The sequence below is a fragment of the Neltuma alba genome, unplaced genomic scaffold, assembly GCF_004799145.2.
Source record: "Neltuma alba isolate B1F8T4 unplaced genomic scaffold, ASM479914v2 tig00011915_pilon, whole genome shotgun sequence".
Lineage (NCBI taxonomy): Eukaryota > Viridiplantae > Streptophyta > Magnoliopsida > Fabales > Fabaceae > Neltuma > Neltuma alba.
Window position 1 is genome coordinate 179138 of NW_021636508.1, and position 5649 is coordinate 184786.

The following is a 5649-nucleotide window of genomic DNA, read 5'->3' on the forward strand; positions in this document are numbered from 1 at the left end:
AATATAGGAGCTAGTTATTGTTGGGAGGATTGTTTTGGTTCTAAATGTAAGATCCAAATCTCCTTTGTCTGCTATATTCCCAAACCACCCTATAATTAGACTTTTGTATGATTTACAAGCTATGTTAATGATAATCCAACGTAAATGATTGAAAGAAGGGGTATTTTTAGAAAACCAACACAATTTTTTTGATGGATAACTAACTTATTTAATTTCTTTAATCTATGTGAATCAGATAACTTCTGTACTTAGAACCAGGAGGAGTATCTTGCAATCTCTACTAATGAGAAGTTTGGGTATGTGACAAATGAAAAATTCAAGATTCTCATGTTTGCTAGGTCATAATGGAGATATCATTCTTCATTTACATGTAAGTAGGCATCTAAGTCTTACAAACATCATGCAAGCAAAGTGAAACCATGATAATTCTCGCGGAATATATAATTTGGAAACTACAATCCTAGGTTGCCATCATCATGAATGATGTTTCAAATCACATTTGCATTTTCCATCAATGCAAAGCTAGTATCTAGAAGAACACTTTCTCCAAGCTGACAAGCAGATACAGGCATGATAAACCCACAGCTAACAAAAATGCAGGGGGCACTCACATAAGCAACATAAGAACAAAAAGAAAATAGAAGAATTGAATTGCAGCCTCTGCACTCTAAAATTTATTCAACCCTACCTGTTTAGATTGGATTATCAATAGTCCCAAATACCAGAGAATTAGACCAATCCTAGTGGATCCTCCGGACTTTAAGCACTATGAATGGAACTAAATCAATGGCCGATGAAATGGACTATAGCTGAAAACTATTATGGTTCAGATATATGCAAAATTAGATTACTTCTGTGGATTAAATGCATAATAATAAGACAAAAACACGCAATCCAATGCAAATAGTAAATATATCATATTATTGATTTAGATTTTATATACATATTGATAGTTTTTCGACACCTTATGTCTACAGCCGCTGCCGTATAAGATGTAGGAATATTAATTGTCCTATTAAAGGTACTTTTTGTGCATTAAACTTAGCTAACCAAGAAACCTAGAAATATAATCACTTTAATATTTTCCCCACTACAACGCACCAGATGACCTTGACTAATTCATTTCGGCGAACCGACTATGGACCAAAAATGATGATATCTAAGCTGGTTGCGATCCAAGTAATTTCAGAAAACTGGGGTAGGAAGACAAAAATAACTGCTAAGGAGAAGTGATTGTGAACATTGTCTAATCATAATAGGTATGAAAATAATAGGCAAACAGCAAACTGATGGACCTGAAACTGCTACACAAGCCCAATAAAACAAAAGATAGCTTTACACAATTGTCTGCCAAGTGATTTTTGGACACGAGAAAAACAACAAAGAAGACACAGCAGCGTAAAAGTTAAGCATGAAATTTATACCAGTAGGACCAACATTAATATACTGGTCTTTTTTGAACATAATCTGACAAGTTTGTTTCAAACATGAAAGTGATGAAACAAAGAAAAGCCTTAAATCCAAAATAAGAGGAATACAAAATACATCGAATTTGTCTGCCTGAACATCTTTAAATAGCATCCATCTTAGTAAGCAGGTGCCACGTGATACCAATTTAAATATTAACAAGATCCATATACATTACTAGAGATCGTTATAAAGCTTTTTAGAGATATTTAGCATTGAGGAAAGCCCTGTAAGTAAGTAAGTATGCTAGAGACTAAACGTCTATACGTAAACTATCCATAGTCTTTCATTTTATAGCTCAACATATTTTTTACTAGCAGAAAATTCTATTGAGAAAAACAAAAAGGAAGATGATGAGTTCACCTTAGCTACTGCCATCTCTACTGCAATCTGAATCACATATAATCATGAACTAAAAAAGAAAAATAAGGTATGCATAAGACAAGGGAAGATGCATTTGCTACAATTTACTATTTATGAATTAATACCTTGTTGAAGAAAATGTCAGCCTAAGAAATGCAGAGATAACCTCCTGCTCACTCTGCTCTTTACAAGTGATGTAGGTATCCCGAATACCCCTATCTCTCTTCCACACTTTTTCTCTTAATAACATAGCATCATCTGTGGAAATTTTCTTTTCAAGTGACCAACCATCAAGAGTCCAAAATTCCAATGGCATATCTTCCACTGGTTCATGTAGTGCTCTTCTCTTGCTTTCTCCTTTTAGAGTATTAACTGTGTCTTGAAATTCCATCACTGAATCATGATATAAAACTGAACATAAGACTGCAGCTCTTCATCTGACTTTTGAATATGGTCTTCCAATAGCTTTATCTTTTATTGCATTAGTTCATTATATTTTTGTAATTTATCTGATCACAGCTTATAAACATTTGCTTCTTCAAGGGGTTGTTCCAGTTTATCAACCTTTCTTTGCAAGTCCTGATTTTCTTGCAAAACTATTGTAGCTTGATCAGCTTGTCTTGTTGCCTTGTCAAGTAACGATTGCAAATTTTCAACTTTTTCTGATAAATTCTTGCATTCAACTCTTAGGGTGGATAGTTTTGATACATCTTCTTGAGAAACTGACAATCTTGCTTCCAACTCTTCTACAGCAGATTCCAAAGTTGTGCGTTCCTTTTCCAACATTACTAAATGTTCACCTGTATTCTTGACATCATTAAGCTCTTCTTTCAGTGATTCAATGACATTCTCTAGTGAGGCATTTTCTGCTCTCAATGAGCTAAGCTCCTCAGTAAGAGAATGAATTGTATCAGCCGGAGTCAGAGAGTGCTTGTGAATCATGCAATTCAGTGCCTCTGCCTTCAGTAATTCCCTTGCGAGTCATCTCGTTACATGGCTTCTCTAACTGGTTCTCCAGGTATTCCACACGTATCTTCTCCTGGGTGGCAACTTTAATCCGTGCATCAGTCTCTGCCACCCTCATCTCCAACAAGGCAACAGGTTCATTTCCCCGTGCAATGCTTTCTTCTCAGATAGAACTTTTTCAAAGTCTCCAATTGCATGAACTCTGGCTTGGTTTAAAAGACTGGTGTCCGCCACAAGAACTTATACTTCTCAACAAAAGGTAACTAGCCATTATACTGTCAACATGGAGATGAGGGAAAATCGTAAGGGCTTCAAAAAGGCATCTTACTTCTCTCTGCACTTTTTATCAAGCCTAACAGATCCTTGACTTGAATACCTGGCAACCGCTCAGCCTGCTCTGCCCCATCAATTATGCCCTGTTTCAAAGCGAAGTAATCAAAATCATCCATATATTATATAAAAGTAAAAGGTGTGAACGCTGTTACTTTACTATTTATTGACATGACTGTTGATCTCTTTCTTCTTCTTCTTCTTCTTCTTCTTCTTTTTTTTGGTTGTTGTTGTGGGGAGAACTGATTTCCTCTTTCAAACTTTTGCGTGGTTTTAAAGAATTTTAAATTTCCCTTTGCAATGCAAGGTTGACATTAGTTTAGGGTAATAACAGCATAATTTTTAATATCTATCATTTTCATAGCCAAGTAAGGATATACATGGGACAGTAACTATTTGTCCAGACGCTTGCACTGAAAAGACCATGCACCAATATTCCACCCAGTGTTGAAGAACAATAAAGGACTCATGTTTGAAATTTTGACATTGGTAGTGATACAGAACAGAAACCAAAATTAGTGATACAGAAAGACTGCAAATAAAACTTGATTCAATATCAATATGTCCAAAAACAAATGATAACCAGGCCTATTTTATAAGATTCTTAAAACAATAAATTGTAAAGCAACTAAAATAAGACTACTGGAATATGAAAACAACACCAAATAATAACATGTCCCAAGATTCAAATACCAATATTGAAAATTCCTAAGTAAATCACACCCAATAATTTGTGAACCTTAAATTTCAACATAGATGAATACAAACAAGGTAAATAATATTCAGTACATGCCACCAAATATCAATTACAGATAAACCAATATGTAGGAATGTACTTCATGTCATACTTCTCAATTCAAAATAAATTACATCTGCATATGTAGCGACAAAAAAACATTGTTACATTCTTTTAGCTTCCTCTTTCTCACGACACTTCAAAGAGAGATCCATGATATAGAATGATTAACCATGAAATATCTAAATAGGTGGTCTATAGATGTGTGAATGTGAACAGACTAACATCCAAACAGAAAAGAATTGAACAAAACAGACACAATTCTACAGCAGAAATCAGAAGGAATAAATCCACAATTTCAGGCTACATATCTAGATGAAGTAGATACCAAAGGTGCTGGTTCAGCTAGTACAGCAGGATTATTCAAATTCTCCACATCAATATACTGGACATGATCTCTGCTGTCACTAGCCATATCAGTGTTAGCGTCTAGGATATCCTTGTTCAAATTTAGTATGCCATCCAAAGAAACCTTTCTAAGCTCAGAGTCCTCATCTTCACTTGGATGGAGATCTCCCTCAGTGGGAGGGGGTTCATGAGAAGCTTTCTTGATCTGTTGCTTTTTGTGCTGGGAACTGTGAACAGTTGTATGAGTTCGTGCATGCTAACTACCAAATATACAAAATTACTAGCTAGCAACGTATAGTCGGCATTATAGAAGTAGAAACAAAACAAAATTTAACCAAATACAGATAACTAGTTCTTTTAACTAGGTTGACATTCAATTCCATTGACTACTAGATTACAGTAACACTAAGTGAGAAGGAAAACGAGATGTTACATTTCATGAACAATACGTAGCATTGCCTAAAATAAATTCATTAACGCAATGAAATGAAGTTGTTTTACTTTTAGCCCCATTAGATTCTCAAAATTAACACATTAGATTTTCAAAACCCTAATAGTTCACTTACCTACTCATTCCGAATATGATTAAGAAATAACAAAAAGAGGCAAAGCATACACAACACCAATGAATCTCGTTTTCTCATGAATAGTGAAAACGAATCACGCTTCAATCAATGAACGAAAGAATGACAACAAAAACATTATGCAAAATCCAACAAAACCATTTCCCAATCCAAACCAAATCAAGTTGGACGAATTAATGGCCAAGAAAACTAATCAAACAAATCAACGCTTCCGAATCAACTAACATGTGGCAAAGCAAACTACAAGTAGCACCTGAGATTACGCTGTCGCATTCTACAGGAAGCAGTGAGAAACCGATGCGACGGCAAGGAAAAGCGAACTGCATTAGAGTGATCACAGCTGAGGTGACTTAAATTGCAGCAAAGAAAGCAAGTGGTGAGCTTCGTCGCCATATTTGTTCCTCAAGCTTTGCTCTGTGACAGTGTAAAAACAGCATCAGAAGAAGAAGCCTTGAACCAAAAGCTTCCAGGATTCCGTGGGCACAACGTCTTCGTCTCCGGGACTGGTGAGTGCCACATGGGTTGTGTCTCTCGGGTAAGGAATAATATATATATAAGGAACAAGACAGAGAGTGGCTGAAATTTGACTAAAACGGAGTGTGATTATGGAGCCGCCTTATCCAAAGATTGACGTTAAATAACCAAATGGCTTCATCCAGTCTACACAACGTCCAACGGTCATTCATGGGTCCAACGCAGGGCGCCCATTTTATCCTCACAATGTCAGATCGGGAAATACCTGCCATTTATAACCGTTACTACACACAATATTCTTGCATATTTACTCCTCCTGTT

The 5649-nt window shown here is 35.8% G+C and overlaps 1 pseudogene; it reads right to left on the minus strand.

The window, feature by feature from the left end:
* Window positions 1-488: 488 nt before the first annotated feature.
* On the minus strand, window positions 489-5372 carry LOC114719376 (probable starch synthase 4, chloroplastic/amyloplastic; annotated as a pseudogene).
* Window positions 5373-5649: the final 277 nt, after the last annotated feature.